This window comes from Polypterus senegalus, chromosome 15 (genome assembly GCF_016835505.1).
Source record: "Polypterus senegalus isolate Bchr_013 chromosome 15, ASM1683550v1, whole genome shotgun sequence".
Lineage (NCBI taxonomy): Eukaryota > Metazoa > Chordata > Cladistia > Polypteriformes > Polypteridae > Polypterus > Polypterus senegalus.
In genome coordinates this window covers 48,527,022-48,545,148 of record NC_053168.1, presented here as the reverse complement: position 1 = coordinate 48,545,148, position 18,127 = coordinate 48,527,022, and the positions used below count along the sequence as shown (strand labels likewise).

At 36.1% G+C, this 18,127-nt stretch overlaps 1 protein-coding gene across 2 annotated transcripts in view; it reads right to left on the bottom strand.

The window, feature by feature from the left end:
• Positions 1 to 18,127, bottom strand: part of jazf1b (JAZF zinc finger 1b) — a 287,243-nt gene that overhangs the window by 250,440 nt on the left and 18,676 nt on the right. The window lies entirely within an intron of this gene.

The following is an 18,127-nucleotide window of genomic DNA, read 5'->3' as shown; positions in this document are numbered from 1 at the left end:
ATATGAATGGAGTCAATGCAGTGTTTCCCAGCCTCTGTCCTGTGGCCCCCCTGTTGCTGCAGGTTTTTGTTCCAACCAGCTTCTGTTTTTAATTGGACTCCTGGGCTAATTAAGTGATGTGTTATTTCCCAAGTTCTGTGTTTTGAGAACAATATAGAAATTAGAAAACTAAGTTTGGTAAAAAAAAAATATATATGTATATATTAAAATGTACCAAGCAGTTATATGGGAATAATGTATTTTTTTCTTTTTAACAATATTTTCATCTTGATTTTCATTCTACTTTTCTAGGTGTTCTAATTGTTTAATTAATCCATTATTTACTAATTAGTGGGTCTGATGCTAAAGTACTTGTAGCCTTTGATTATTCAGTGTTGTTTGCCAGCGTGTCTGCTCTGCTCGTTTTAAATTGTCATTAATAAGATACAATGAAGGGGAAAAACTGCACAGATAAAGAGCAAAATATAATGAAATCAACAAAAGACAGTTAAGCATTTAAATCAATAGCAAAAGCAGAAATATTTCTAAATGTCTTATAAATGTAAAAATCATGCTGCTGTGCTTTTCTGTATGTAGAATAAAAGAAAAATAATACCAGCTAATTAAATGAGATCAGTGCTATCAGCTGTTGTCTCTGATTAGGAATCTGGTTGGAACAAAAACCTGCAGTCATACTGTGGCCCAGGACCAACGTTGGGAAACACTGGGTCAATGTAATGTAATAAAAATATGTAACAAACTTATTGTACTGTTTTTTACTTTCTCGTATAGTAGTATAGAGAAAGTATAGGAATCATGAAAAAAATTTCACCTCATGGTTTTGATGAGTCTTGACATTTAGACCTCCCTGAGTCCGAAAATACCATTTTTGAAATTGTCTGTCTGTGTGTAAACATGATAACTCAAATGTTTTGACCTGGTCAATGAAATTTTGTACACCTGCTTTAAATCAAAAATATGGAGTCCTATCAACTTTTGGGCCACTTCCAGCAACCAGAAGTGGTACTTTTACTGAATACCTTCGCGAATTTTCAAGTAAACTATGGTTATAATTACAGATAGATGATTCCAACTTTGTATAGATACTTATAATGATAAAAAGCAAACAGATGTGAAATTGGAGCTAAATTACTCAACCGGAAGTAGTATTTTATTTAAACAACCATCCAAATTTTTTGTATCATGGAAATATAAATGTGTACATGATATTAAAAAACTGTATTCAATATAATGTATATTCTTTCAATAACTGTTCTTCATTTTATTTTAATTATACATCATCAGTTTAACAATAATGTGTAAACACTGAACATGCCATGTAAATATAAAGATGTAATGGGAACAATAAGCTGCTACGTCCCCGTCATGTTCCTGATAATACGTTTAATTTTATTTTTTTTATTTATCATTATCATAATTAAATGTAGCTAAATGCAGTTTCACCTATAGCAATTTATTGAAATAAATATTATATAATACTAACAGTTTTTCTATGTTTTTAGGCGACTATAACTCTTTTTACTTTACATGTAATCTAGGTAATGCATATGTAATCATGAAAAAATTCCACCACTGTTTTTGACCTCCTTAAGTGTAAAAATATAATTTTAATATAAAGTTTGATTATAAATAGAGATTGTGTATTAATATTATCAATTAGTTATGATGAGAAACAAAGAGATATGATATTTGAGAAATATTGTGCAACTGGTAGTGGTTCTGATGACCTTTTTCTCCATCTCAGTATACGAGAAAGTCAAGGGGAGCTCACTCACAATTTTTTTTTTTTTAAAGCTAACTAAAAATGTAATCTTTAGCATTTTGATTAAATATACAAACAGGCTTGGCTGTTGTATTAAAGAAAATACAATGTTCACGGCAGGATCAGCATCTGGATATAAATGTCCGTTTATGCATGGCACACACACACAAATACTGAAAAATTAACCCAATATGAAAATCATTAATAACACAAAAACTTTTACATCCGAAATATGTGCCAAGTATTACTGGGATAAATGTATCTCATACTGTGTATCCTGTTCACTTGATGTTTTATGGCACTTTATGTTTTAATGTTACATTTTATGTTTATGTTACATGCCCCTTAGACATACCACATTTGTACAGCACACTGGGCTCTTAATGCGGAAGTGTGCATGAAAAGAGTAAACTGAAGAAAAATAAACCAGCTGCTGCTCTGAAGGATGCTGAATGCTCATCATGACACTCAGGAGTAGCCTCGTAACAAAAGGAAAACAGGTCACACAGTCAGAGTGAAAGGACACGGAATAAAGCAGTAATGGCTGTACATACTGCAAGATAAGGCTGAATTCAGAAATGTGCTTTGGTTAGCAGGCAAACAGAACCTACAGTCGCCACATGCAGATTGACAAATTCATTTTCTGTGCCAGGAATACTTTCAGAAATAGGCAACACTCAGTTACAAAGGTTTGTAACAAAGATATAAATGTGGCAAGGTGGGACAAAAGTGCAAAATATGGATGGAGGTCAAAATACAGAAAGTATAGAAGACTATACTCAAACAAGAATTTGATCACAACAACACATGACAGAGCCATCCCAGGTACTGAGTGTTTAGCTTAAATGTTCATAACACTCCTGTCATGGGAGTGCACATGGAGGGAGCCGTTTATATTTCATAGCACGGAGGGGTGAGTGTCAGATATGAACCAGGGCTCAGACTCCAGCCCTTTACCCCACACTGCTGACTAGGGTTATATTGAAGTCTGGATTCCTTCCCTGGCTTATGTTTAAATTTCTTTTTTATGGAATATTGTTTAAACTAGGATATGTGGGGGTAGGGGATTTAGGACAGGGCAAGTTTAGAACTGTACATGGAGGAACAAACAGTGTAAAAATAAAAATGCATAGTAATGTAAATTCTAACCCAACAATTAAATGTAAAAGTAAAATGGGTAACACATTAAAAATATCTTGCCTTAATGCTACAAGTATCAAAAATAAAACAAGTGAGTTGAAGTTGTATGTAGCTGAGCATAAATATGATAATTTAACAGTAACAGAAACCTAGCTAAATAACAGAAATGGGGATGAATATAACATAGAGGATTACACATTTTATAGGAAGGATTGGCAGAACAGAAAAGGAGGTGGGGTTGCTGTTTAAGTCAAACAGAATTTAAAAGCAAGTCCTAGTCAGTTGAATGACAAGCAGACAGTCATTTTTAGTAATATTTAAAAAGGCATGTTTACAAGAGGATATTACAGTCATGGGGGGCTTTAACTACCCAAATATTAACTGGAATAATCTTGTAAACAGCACAGCACAGGAGTTTTTAGAAGTAATCAGTGACTGTTTTTTAACACAGTATTTTAACGCAGGATGAAGTCTGTATAGATACATTACTTTGTAATAATCAGGATAGACCTGAGGGTGTACAGGTGATTGAATCACTAGGATCAACTGACCATAAAATAATATAATTCTCAGTGTTTTGGAAGAGTGTGGATACAAAGACTAAAACTCTTAGTTCAACTTTGGTAAGGCAAATTTTGAGCAGATGGGGAAAAGTCTAAGAAGGATAGACTGGAATATGCTTTGAAGTGTGGAGACAGACAAGAAACGGTGGAAAAGGTTTAAAAATGTTTTTCATATAATGCAGGACAGGTACATACCTAAATTTGGAATTATTAGGAAATTTAAAAGAACTCTGCAAAGGGTTAATAAAAAGTTAAAAAAGAGGCTGCAAAGGAAAAACCGCTATGGTGCATAAGACCAATAACTCCAAAGTGAATTATAGGGTGTATGAGAACATGAGAGCAACCATTAAGAAGGATATTAGGGAGACTAAAAGACAGTCAGGGAGGAATTGAGCAGATAAAGTGAAAGATGACGCAAAAAGATTCTTTCAGTATTTTAGTAGTAAAACAACAGTCAAGGAGGAGGTGAAGTACATCAGGAATAGAAAAGGGGAATTAAAAAATACTGACGGTGAAATGCTCTAAACTCGCATTTTCTGAGGTCTTTACAAGTGAGAAAGTAGATAACCTCTCAGAGATAAAATGGTCTACTAAAGAGATACCAAGTAATTTAGAAATTGCAGAAGAAGAAGAACTTCTTATATTAAATAGGATGAAATCAAACAAATCTCCAGGACCAGATAATGTTTAACTTCAAGTTCTTAAGGAGGTTAGCGAGTACATACAGTGGCATGCAAAAGTTTGGGCTCCCTTGTTAAAATGTTTGTTACCCTAAATAGTTAAGTAAGCACAAGATGAACTGATCACCAAAAGATATAAAGTTAAAGATGAAACAATTTCTTTTCAGAATTTTATGCAAGATTAGTGTATTCTTTTTGTGTTTCCGAAGGTCTCAAACCTTAATGAGCTTGTCAAGGCTATGGCTTGTTCACAGTCATCGTTAGGAAAACCCAAGTGATGCAGATTACAAAGCTGTACAAATTCACTGACTCCTCAAACCTTGTCCCAACAATCAGCAGCCATGGGTTCATCTAAGCAGCTCTCTAGCACTCTATAAAAAGATAAAATACAGTAAGTGATGCTCACAAAGTTGGAGAAGGGCACAAGAAGATAGCAAAGTGTTTTCAGGTAGCTGTTTCCTCAGTTCATAATGTTATTAAGAAATGGCAGTTAACAGGAATGAATGGTGGAGGTCAAGCTGAGGTCTGGAAGACCGAGAAAACTTTCTGAAAGAACTGCTTGTTGGATTGCTAGAAAGGCAAATAAAAACCACCGTCTCACTGCAAAAGAATATTTAGCAAACTCTGGAGTGTTGGTGCACTGATCTACTGTGCAACGACACCTGGACAAATATGACCTTCATGGCAAAGTCAGAAGAAGAAAACTTTTCCTGTGTCCTAGCCATAAAATTCAGCACCCATTATATTTTCCCATTGTATAAAAAGGGTGATCAGGCAGATCCAAGCAACTATAAGCCAATAAATTTAATTTGTATCACAGGAAAATTAATGGATGGGATTATCAAGGATTAGACTAAGCAACAAATGGGAAGAATATTTACTGAAGAGTCAACATGGATTCAGAAGAGGGAGGTGATGTTTTATGAACAATTCAACAATGAAGCAACAAAAGTATATGATCAAAGTGGCGCATGTGACACTATTTATCTTAACTTTCAGAAAGCATTTGATAAGGTGCCACATGAGAGGGTGGACACCAAACTAAAAGAAGTGGGAGTTCAGGGTGTAGTGTATAGGTAGGTGCGTAATTGGCTCAGATACAGGAAGCAGAAGGTTATGGTGTGAGGAATCTTGTCAGAATTAGCTGATATTAAGAGTGGTGTGATGATGCGGGTTCGGCTCCATACTCCCATCGCTGTTCAGGAGCCCTTGAACCCAACACCGTCGATAGATATAACCGAGTTGAGCTAGACAGTGGAGACAACAACTGAGCAAGGGGATGGTTCAAAAAGTGCAGAAGTGCTTTTATTTAAAAGACAATGAAAAACAAAGTGTTCAATAAATAGTGCTGTGCAGTTCCAACTTCAAATAAATAATCCAATAAAACACATGGAGGTTAAAAACAATAGAAAAAACAATCCTTTAAAATAAGAGGTTAAAACGTTCCTCAGGAAGCAGTCTTTACAAACAACAAGCTTCTTCCCGCTTGGCGTCTCACCTGCTTCTCCCGCTTGGGCTTAGCAGCAGGCAAGATGCTCTCTGCAGCTGCCCTTTTCCCGTCACTCACACACGAGACTGGAGACCTCCCGATCCCTGGCTTCAGTCTGGCACTCATCCCAGCCTCGAGACTTGGTCCAATCCAACGGCCAGGACGCTCACGTTGGATACTCCCCGACCAAGCCTCCCAACTCCCGCTGCCTTTCCAGCCTTCTGTGGCCAGTCGCCTTCCCCTGGTCACTCCCGCTACCTGGTCGCTCAGCGGGAGCAACATCAACTCTAACGCTTGGGTGTCGGCCTAACACCCAGCTTCCTAGCAGCTGCCCGCGAGCGCTTATTTGCTCGCCCACACGCTCCGCGTGTCTCTGTCTCTCTCACCGACTTGCTTCCACACTCCCTGTAACCTCCGTCCTTTCTTTCTCTTTTCGTTTTTTTTTCTCTGATCCTTTTTTCCATCCGACTCGCGCTTCTTTTAAACAGCGAGGGGCCATAGCAGCTGCAGCACATCAGCCACAGGAGCAATCACGGATGTGGGCAGTTCCTCACCTGTGCACTCGGTGAGAAACGCCCACATCGCAGATTGCCCCGTGGCTTGATATGGCCCAACGCCCCCTCACTAAGCCGCGAGCGCGGTGATTATTTATTTAAAAAAAATGGCCTTTGCTCAGCGAGCTGTGGACCCATAATACCACAGATCTGGGTTCACTTCCCGGGTCCTCAATGCCTAGAGTTATGCATGTTCTCCCTGTGTCTGTGTGGGTTTCCTCCGGGTACTCCAGTTTCCTCCCACAGTCCAAAGACATGCAGGTTAGGTGCATTGGTGATTTTAATTTGTCCCAAGTGTATGCTTGGTGTGTGTGTGTGTGTGCGCCCTGCGGTGGTTTGTTTCCTGCCTTGTGCCCTGTGTTGGCTGGGATTGGCTCCAGCAGACCCCCGTGACCCTGTAGTTAGGATATAGTGGGTTGGATAATGTAAATAGTTAGGATAGTAATATAAGTAACAAGCTGGTTAAATTTGCAGATGCTACCAAGATAGGTGGATTGGCAGATAATTTGGAATTTGTTGAATAATTACAGAGAAACTTGAACAGTATACAGGCTTGGGTAGATTTGTGGCAGATCAAATTTAATGTCAGTAAATGTAAAGTATTACACTTAGGAAGTAAAAATATTAGGTTTGAATACACAATGAGAGGTCTGAAAATCAAAAGTACACCTTACGAGAAGGATTGAGGAGTAGCAGTGGACTCTACACTATTAACTTCCAGACAGTGTTCAGAAGCCATTAATAAGGCAAAGAGAATGTTAAGTTATATAGCATGATGTGTGGAGTACAAGTCCAAGGAGATTATGTTCAAGCTTTATAAAGCACTGGTGACGCCTCATCTGGACTACCGTGTACAGTTTTGGTCTCCAGGCCACAAAAAGTACATAGCAGCACTAGAAAAAATCCAGAGAAGAGCGACTAGGTTGATTCAAGGGCTACAGGGGATGGATTATGAAGAAAGATTAAAAGACCTGATCCTTTTCAATTTAAGCAAAAGCAGATTAAGAGGAGACATGACTGAAGAAAGGGAATCAGTACAGTGGATCGAGACTGTTATTTTAAAATTAGTTCATCACGGACACCGGGACACAGGTGGAAACTTGTTAAGGGTAAATTTCACACAAACATCTGGAAGTTTTTCTTTGCACAGAGTAACAGACACTTGGCATAAACTACCTAAGTGCTGTGGTAAATAGTAGGATTTCAGGGATTTTTAAAACTATACTTGATGGTTTTTTAGAAGAGTTAAACACATAGGACTGGCAAGCTTTGGTGGGCTAAACGGCCTGTTCTCATCTACAGCAGATTGTTCTAATGATCTAATATTTTAAAATGTCTTTTTTGTTCATTTTAAATTCTACAGTTTATGCCATCATTTTAATTAATTGATATTTTTTGTCCAATTATGTTTTCTTATATTCTGTATATTTTGTGTACGTTTTCTAAAGAGGTAGTGCCACTCTTATCTTGCCATTAAGAGATTGCCCCTAGCCAATAAAGGCAGGATGAGAATGGCAGTCCCTTGTGGTTCATTTGAATGTGTTATAGTGGATTTTGGTGAGTCTTGGAAGTAATTGCGTTTTCTTGTTTTTCTTGCTCTGATTATTGACTTATTTTGCTCTGCTTTTTGGATAATTCTAGAAGATTTTGTTTTGGGACTTGTTTGCTTAAGATTACATTATAAGCAAATCCTTTTTGCTTATTTGTTGTTCATGTTAACTATTTTTGTTGCATTTTTCTTCTCCTCATGTAAATCCTTCTTTTATAAATATTTTTTCATTGCCTTGCTCTATACAAGCCAGGGGTTGATGGCGATTATTTCTATAGTGGCTCATTTTAAATATATTTTGGGACATTTCAGAGTATTTTTTATTTGAGAAATAAGTGCACTTTAGCCTGGTGTGGGCCAAATCTAGCCACTAAAGTGGATGCTAAGCTGGCTTTTGGTGTACCTCCTCTGGACAGACTGGTAGCAGTCAGGCCTGCTTCCCTGGCTATTTTTCAAGGCCTCACATCTCTTTGGCTGTTTTGTGTGAGCACAAATAACAATTAGGATGTCTTTCAAGGCTAATTATGCAGCAGTCACATAATAGAGGGAGGGACAATATAAGAAAAAAGTGTACCTTTTTATGGGTGCTGTCGTATTAAGCCTCATAGCCTATGTACAGCTACTGTGTTTCTACTTTAATGACTCAGTATTTTTGAATTTTTGATTCCCCAGATTAAATGTTGTCCAGTATTGCTTATCTTTACTCCTCTCAGTTTTTATAATTCTCTTTTCGAATTATGGATTTTTTGGACTTGTTTCAATACAAGATGAAAAATTATAGTGTATATTAAATGTTTCCTTGCACTATCAGGTACATTTGTAATAAGTAAGTGAAGTTAACTGTGGTGTCATCCTTATTTCTCCTTTAACTTTATTTTCAGTTCATGTTCTGCTTTATAAATTAGTCGGAACCCTGCATCTACCTAGTTTGTAATCACAAAAGTATATCATATCAAATTATATAGATTTCCAGACTACCTGTATGTGACTGCATTAACAAAGTCACAAATTCATATGCTTAAGATATTTGAATCATAGTACATAATGACACTCTTTTGCATGAGAAGTATCAATCAATTAGTTTAACTATTATAGTGACAGGAGTTAAAGCACAAAACTCTCCTGAGCTTGAAAATCTAGATCAGGGATTTGTGGTGAGTAAGTAAGTGAGTAAGGTGTCCTTGGCAGTGCAAGTTTTTAAAATAAAAACAGTGCAGCTCAGGCTAGTGGGTGTGGGTGTGGGTGTCTGCTTAAGGAGGTGGGCTGACTGCTTGTTAACATCCATGCGCCATCAGCTCAGCTGTTCCCCACTGGTGCTCCACAGGTCCTTAAGGCACCGCTCCTGCACCCACAAAGGTATGAAAAGAGTTAGAGTAGGTAAGAGTGGAGATTCAGAAAAGGAAAAATGATTAGGAAAGAATCGAGAACAAAAAATTAAAGAAGGAAAAAAAAATAAAAATCGATGAGGAGTGTTTTGTCAGCATAACAGGAAGTATGATCATACAAGGAAGCCAATACAAATGGAAGAGAAACGGTGCTCTTGGGGTAGGGTTGCACCTACTGGGCATTTAGGGAGCAAACACGGCCAAAAAGGCTTCGGGAGATCATTCTGTCGATGACTGAGAGAGAACGTGGTGGGATGATGGAGCTGAGCTTTGGGCATTCCAGCAGTGACTGGCTGAGGTGGCTGGGACGCTAGATAGTTTATAGAGTTGACCACGCTAACTGGTTTCTCAGCTCCTGCTGAGTATATCTGATGGGTGAATGGGGATGGAGAAATGGAAGACAGGCACTGAGGCTTAAGTGAGAGAGAAGCATCTGATTTTATTCTAGTTTTTAGAAATGGTTCTTTTGTAGATTATTTATTGGTGACTGATTTTACTCCCAGTTATGAAACACTTGTTTTTTTATCTTAGATTTTTTTGTTTACTTAAAGCAGAGAACTACAGTACACATTATTTATTTATTCAACGGACACTAAAAATTTTAATAAAAATACACTGAGCACTTGTTTTGTACCAATCTTTGTTGTTTTGTGTCCTCATTGTTCTAGTTATCCTAGTCATAGCTATTGATGTCCGGGTTCAAGGAGAAGGTTATGCCAGCTGCAAGTAACCTGGGCCTCACAAGGTTACTACAAAAACTCCAATATCTGAAACACATGAAAAGGAACTTGTCCAAAACTAACTTGTTGTATGAATAATGTAAGCAATGACCACAGGTCTAGAGCAGAACACGACCAATTAACATAGTTCAAGTGCTTCCTTTTGCTATGACCGTGCACTAAAAAGTGCAACAAACAAAATGAAAGAGAAAATGTCAATATTTTCTTTAGATAAATTTATAAAAAATAAACAACTTTAAAGTTCTGTTATACCGTTGCAATTAAAATAAACATGAGAGGGCAACAGCATAAAGGAAGAAAAGAAGTAAAACACAGATTTCTGACAGATTAAGAATAGCCAAACGAATAATTAAAATAAAGAAAATTGTACGCCCTTAAACAAGTGAAGTGCACAGTTTAATATTTCTCCATTCTTTTTGCTGCTTTTTTTCAAGGCATTGTTTTGAAAATCAGGAGGCTGCCATTTTGTATTTTTTGTGACTCTGACTTTTTATCACACAGATAAGTCAATGAATGCCTACTAAATGTAAATGCTAAGTCTTGCTAAGAAGTAAATATGAAAATATAACAAACAGCCCTATTTGTTACATTATTTTGTTGTAAATGTGCCTTTATTCTTTTCGTGTAGTACTGTAGCTAGTTAGGACAGAAAGTGCAGAAAAAATGAATGGGTTAATTTAATTTGTGACAATAAGAGCCAAAGCATTATCCTTTATTTGAGGTTTCCTCAATTTAAGTCCAATCTCTTATTTTTAACACCCACTTCTACTGCATTTGTGCCTTCCTCAGCTATCTCAAGTCAAGACTTTGAATCGTGTACAATATAGGCTCATGGTGACTTACAGGAAACACCCCACCCGTATATATCTTTAGGATGTAGTAGTAGTCATAGTTGTAATAGTAGTATTGTCACGTGTACAGAGTACAATTAAGTATTTACTTGTACAGTATGTCTAACCAGCAACATGTCACCACTCTTCATGAGAAACAACTCGTTAACCCAATTCCATGCTACTTATTCAGTGGAGTTCCCAGTACAAGTTTTGGTGTTAAACCATGTATAATGACACTGCAGTCTGCTGGGAGTGCACACTTTATGGGAAATATTTTCTCTTATGATTGCAACATTTACTAAAGTTAAAACTTTTCTTCCTCTCAATGCAAAGAAAAACATTAGCAATGGAGAAAATTGCACTTTTCTAACGCTAGCCTACTTTCCAAAATACAAAGAACTATAAAATGCCTATGGATGAAGAAGGAGTACCAGGAGAAGAAGTACTGTGTGATATGTAACATTCTTTTAATTGTCATAATTTATGGGTCCTTAATGTAAACTAAACTTCCGTGAAAACAGCTATTTAACACATAATTTATTATAAAAGTTTTTTTTCCCCTATAGATATTTTTTTTATTCCACATTATCATATTTCAAAGTTCATCATTGCACACTTGGGTCCAAAGGAGTTTCCAGACACCATTTCATTTATCTTTATGTTGATCACTCTCCTCAAGTGTACTAAAGGTTCAATTTAAGAGGTTCAATATAAAAATAAAAAATTTACCTCAAAAATATGAAAAAAGATTTATGAAATTTTGCAAAGGTCTATAACAAAAGATTGTTTGAGACACAATTTCTGATAACCTTGTTACATTCTCATAATACAGAATTCCAGTAAAACAAAAAGAAACATTCTTTTAGAAATTTATATATATTTAAAGATAAGGAACAAAATCTTTTGTGTAAAAGGACAATCTGCTTTTTCCAATATAGGATTTTAATGTACTTGTGACTAGGCTGACAGTTTCAGGTGCCAGATAGGAACCAATCCTGAATTATGCGCCCATTCAAACAGCCAACTCATTCATAGATCCTCACCAATTAATCTAACATTCTTGTCTTTGGAATGTGGGAGGAAACCATTTTACCTGGAAAAAACACACACAAACACAGTCATTCAGTTTAATCTGCACATTTTCAAAATATGCGAGTATAAAGAAAAAAAGATGTGGTGACAGGTAGAATATGCTATAGTGTGAGAAACCAGGCAAGGAATTAAACTCCCTGAATCAATGGGATAGCCACAGCAACCACTGTGCCACTACAGATCGTTTGTATTTTTATTAAATATTCCATCACTGCCTTTATCAAATGAAATTGTAAAAGATGTCTTATTTTTAGTAACAAACTAAAATCTGCAGGCATGCCCTTACGGCTATTAAAGAGCGATAAAACTGAATTAAAATTTTCAGAGACAAATATGTATATTCGTCTGTACTGACTTTTAAAACATAAAAGACCAGTCTAGAAAATATACCAAAATGTGATACTAGAGAAAATTTCCACATTATATTCAAGGTTCATTTACAGTCTACAGAACTAAAACATTCATGCATATTTTAGTCTTGAAATATTCAGATCTCTGACTGATGCCCTTTGTTTATATTGAAACCATCCAATCATATGGCAAAACCTCTCATTTCATTCCAGGGCTGTGGTAATCTTGAGCCTATCTAAGCAGCACTGGAAAATCATTGCAAACATCAACACTAAATGGGATGCCGGTCCATTGCAGGGCACACTAATAAAAACACAAACATGCACAGACTCTAAAAAGGGCAGTTTAGAATCACCAGCCTGCCTACTCACCACATTTCTAATATAAAGGAGGAAACTGGAGTACACAGAAGAAACCAATGCAGTGACGTGAAGAACCTACAAACTCTAACGAGGTAGTTACCATGCCAGTTATTTATAGCAGATCCCTATGAGTCAACAACACTAAATGCCATAGTCATACCTTGGGTAACAAATAAATTGAGAAATATAGTTTTTATGGTTCTGCAGAAATGTATCCAATAAAATGGGGACTCGTACACACCCATATTATAGATTTAGAATAATTTAATAACCAAAATAAGTTGTCTCTTTGCTAAATATTCAGTTTCTATGCTTGTATAGTATGATATTTACACTAACAAGCCCAGAGCAGTGAATAGAAAAAATACGTAACATGCAAAGAAGCACAAAGCCACAATGCTGAAGACAAAAATATAACACAATGTTCAACCAGAATCATATATACATGTCTACAGACAAGACGTGCATTGATAAGCACTACTGCTTCACATCTCTAGATCTTCTGTACTCAATACTGAAGTTTTTCTTCCCAAGGCCTATAGATTAGTATGTTAAATTAGTTGTTGGCTAGAAATTGACCCTCTAGGAGTGTGAGTGTGTGCTGATATGGACTGGCGCTTTGTCACCTACTCTCTCTTCTGTTTCTTTTTCCGGTTTCTTTGTGGTGGCGGCCTGCACCACCACCACCACCTACTCAAAGCATCAGGATGCACCAACATTGATGGACTGAAAGCCAGAAGTCTACGTGACCATCATCATCAGGTCCTTGATGAAAACGCTAAATACAAAGAGGTTCGTTTGATTTATGTTAGGTAGATTGCCCAGAGGGACTGGGCGGTCTCTTGGTCTGGAACCCCTACAGATTTTATTTTTTTCTCCAGCCTTTGGAGTTTTTTTTTTGTTTTTTCTGTCCACCCTGGCCATCGACCTTACTCTTATTCTATGTTAATTAATGTTGACTTATCTTTATTTTTTATTGTGTCTTCTATTTCTCTATTCATTTTGTAAAGCACTTTGAGCTACATTTTTTTGTATGAATATGTGCTATATAAATAAATGTTGATTGATTGATTGATTGATTGATTGGTTCTTGCCTTACACCATGTTCTGCTAGGCTAAGCTCCATTTCTCCGAGAACCTGCAATTGATTATGCAGGGATGGAAATGAATGAAGGTTCTTAATACTTAGAATACTGGAATATAAACATCTTAAACTCACTACCTACAGTATTATCACTTTAAAATCAAGTCCTATCAGAACCTAGAATAATAAGGTTAAATAACCAAGTAATGAACTTTTAAAGATGACGGCTCACTCTTGAAAAACCTCAATGTTCCATTTAACTACAATGCAGATGTGGCCTATCAAGCTTGTTTTTTTTAACTACTTTTATTTCTTGTTTAAATGAAAGATTACTCTTATATCTATGAATTTTGTTGATTTTAAAATGCATTATTATGTTTTATTTTTATAAAATTCTCAAAAAATATTCAAGCAAACTATTCTCCAGTTTGTTTCTAATCTGTACATTGTGTACTTAGGAATCAAATATATGTACTGTCCTGTTCAAATTAAAAGAAACGTAAGAAATTTGACAAACGAGAGGAGACCATTCAGTCTATCAAGCCCGTTTGTTTTTCTAATGTAGCTAAGCTGTCCCAATGCCTCCTGCAGATTCTTCTTAAAGGTTGTCAATGTTTCTGCTTCATCTACATCTCTCTGTTTTGTTACCCAACTCTTTGCATAAAGAAGTGCTTCCTGGCTTCAGTTTTAAATACACTTCCCCTTAATTTCCACTGAGGTCCTCAAGTAAGTAATTCACCCTTAAGATGAAAGAATGTTATTGGATTTATTGTATCAATGCCTTTGAGGATTTTAACTTCCTGGATTAGGTCCCCTTGCAGTCTCCTTCGCTTGAGACTAAACTGTTTAAATTTCCGAGTCTGTCACAATAGGACATGTCCTTAAGTCCTGGTAAGGGACTGGGCTGCTCTCATTTGCACAGCTTCAGGTGTTGATATGTCTTTCTTGTAGTGTGTTGACTAGAACTGCACAATAGGGATACTCTAATCAGATTTTTTTAAGGCCAATAACAATTGCCAATTTTCTGATAAAAAGATCAGCCAATTCCATTACCGATTCCAGTTTTTTTTATTCCTTTATCCTTTTATAAAACTTTTTACACTAAGCTCATGCATAACCAGATGTATAGAAGCCTTATGTCTATATTAAAGTGTATTTTTTAATTAAACTATAGACCACAGGTGTTAACTGTTCATTTCTATTAACAAAATGAATTTCTGTAGGCTTATTGCTCAGTGATCATAAACATAATAAAATACATCAACTATCATTAATATACTTAATATACAAACTAATAAAATCTGTACAAAAATATGCACCCATGATGCATATGGCATAAAAGAATTCGTAATTCTTGAGGTTTTATTATAAATATGGATTACCATTTTAATTACTTGCAGTACTTGTTTCTTACCAAAACTTATGCTGTATGACACACAGCAACAAATAATAAATTCAGTCCACATCTTCAAGGAAAAATGCATATGTATCAAATGTTCATAAGTATAGGGTGGTCCAGATCTAATTCTGCAATTTTCATTACGCTATAACTTATTAAGTTTACTACATAGAAAATCACCCGAAAAATCCCGGACCATCGAGAAGTGTGTGAACTGAAGACATGAAGAATCGTCTTTATGCAGAACTGGAATCGTCCCCGCATAAATCAAAGTCATCCAGATGATCTGGATGTGCATAATTAGATCTGGACCACCCTGTAGTTTATCAAGAAGACACAAGACAGGCTTAACAGGTTTATAACTAAAAGATATGCTTGCTGTTAAGCTAACAAACCAAATATTTACAAAGAAGCAATTTCAAACTCTTCTTTATCTAATTTGTTTTCCAGTTCAAGTAACCTGATGCACTTAAAACAAGCACACTGTCCAAACTGAAATTAAAAAGGTCTGAATTCATTGAAGTAGCTTTTCTTGCACTTGTCTAACTGCACTGGAGGACAACTCCTCCAATTCCTTTTTCTCAGTTAAGTTTATTACTCCAATTCCTTTAATATAAAGGCTAATATTCCAATTGCCTCTCACTCTCTGCTGTACAGAAGAATCTGTACTACTAAAACAATCCACAACTTGCTGTTATCCAGGTCATTCCGAATTCTTTTTGCTGCCTCTTCAATGTTCCTCCAATTTTAGTGTCATTTGTAAAGTTTTACAGGTTTACTAGCTATACCAGAAACAATGTCATTAAGAAAAATCAGAAAAAGTATTGGTCCAAGGACAGATTCCTGAGGAACTCCACTGAAGACCTTGATCCATGTGGAGCATTTTCCTCTTATCTGTACTCTTTGTCTCTAACCGATTAGAGATCCAGTTTTGTGAATTACCTCTGATGCCTACAGCTTCTAATTTCAGAATTAATCTTTAGTGTGGGACTGTTTCAAATGCTTTTTGAAAGTCTAGGTAAAAGACAAAGACAATTAGTTTTTTATAACATATCCTTTCTTTAAGATAAGGCAGTGACTGGGCAGCAATATGGTTAGTGATGTTGCTCATAATTCCGCACGGCCAATGTTAAAATCAAGTCTTGATCACAGTCTGTGTAGATTCCTTTATGTCAGTAAGTACAGTTTTTTTCTCACAGCACTGAGGATTTACCGCAAATAAAAAAGACACACATCAGAGTTGCTAAATTGTCTTTTACTGAATGAATGAGTGTGCCCTGTAATGTACTGCTCTTCTATCTAGTTTTGGTTCTACTTTATCCATGTTAAAAGTCAGATTCCGCTACATAAAATCTTTCTAAACAAATATATATATTGGCTGAAGTCAAAAGAAACAGAAGAAGCCTCTCTATAAAGCATGTCTTCTTTTTTTCTCTAATGCAAATAATATTAGACATAAATGAGCTCATGCAGTGCATGTACATAAGGTGTGTACATAAAGTAAGCATATTATGCCAGAAGAAATCTTTACTACGGTTTGTGAGTGGACTTATTTCAGCTTTTGGATTTAGAATAAGTTCCATGTCTGCAACTGCAAAGTCTGCATTTCTTATTTTCAGTTGTCTTTATAGAATATGTCTTATAGTCACGAACAGGCGGAGAAAAGCATGTTGACCAGCAACCCAATAAAAGATTTTCATCTGAGTAGAAAAGGATCAGGGAGAAACTTGGAGTCAAGAAGCCACTTTATGATAAGGACATCGGTTAGCTCCAAATCCATTACTCAGAATCTGACTGTTTTACACAGATATTTAACTGTAACTCTGCTGCTTGATTCCAAATCCAAACTGAGGTATTTAAATAAGTGGCACAAAAAATATAAAGTACATGTACATATAAATCTTAGCCTGAAGAAAAATAAGACTAGTTGATACTGGATAAACAAGTACACCCCAAGCTCATTTTAACAAAGTACAAAGTGGTGGCGCCTGCAATACTAAATGCATGACAGGGTTTTCCTCATACTGTGTTCTTTGCATCTGAACCCATTCTTTTGTCACCTGCCTTTCTCTTCTGCATCATGACTGCACTACATTATTGTGTCAGAGTGAGAATGTTCGCCAACACTAGATATACATTTGCTATATTTCAGGTACTGCAATTATGTTGCTATACTACTAAAATTAGAACAACCAAGAATCAAAATGATGCCTTGGGTGTTTTTCCAGTTACAGACAATAACACAAAAGAGGCATTAGCTATAAAATTATTACAGTTTACATAAATGATGCATAATTAGGGATTATCGGCACAGTAGAAATGGAAGAAATTACTGTGTAGCTAGTTGTTCCCTTTGCCATTTTTAGATCTTTCTTCAAGCTTTTATTTTATCATCTTCACTCTTTTATAGTGCAGAAAATGCCACTTTATTCATACTACTTTGAACAATGTCAGTAATTAATTGCATGCATCTAGTGAACTAGTTCTGCAGTAGGCTGGCACCCTGCCCGAGGTTTGTTTCCTGCCTTGCGCCCTGTGTTGGATGGGATTGGCTCAAGCAGATCCCCGTGACCCTGTGGTTAGGATATAGCGGGTTGGATATTGGATGGATGGATGGATAGATAGTGAACTAGTTACTCCATTTTGCATAAAAGACTAGTATTGAACAAAAAGAAACAAATGCAGTCAGCTAATGCAAATGTTTAGGTAAGGTTTGTGCGCAGGCATTTGATCCACTGTCACAAAATTTCACATTTGGTGCTAGTAACCCCTGGAAAAAAAATTGATTGGTAAGAACATATCACAACAGGAGTACAATATACTGTGTGAATTTATAAAATTATAAGCAAGATGCCACTGCTGAATTTGAAATTTTTAAGTTTCAAGCTTTGGACAAAACTTGAAATTCGCAGAAGTCTCTCTTTCAAACGTTTAAACTTCAAATTTTATGAACAACAAAAGAAGTGAAATGGCTTTTGGTAAAAAAAGCTAATGATGCAGAATAATAGTAATTCATTCAAAATCTAACCAGATCTCAAGACTAACAAGTGCAAGTTGTCCACATAATTTCATAATAATTTATCCATTCATTCTGAAGTTATAGTGCCCACAATCTTGTTACCACAAACACAAACATGCACACTA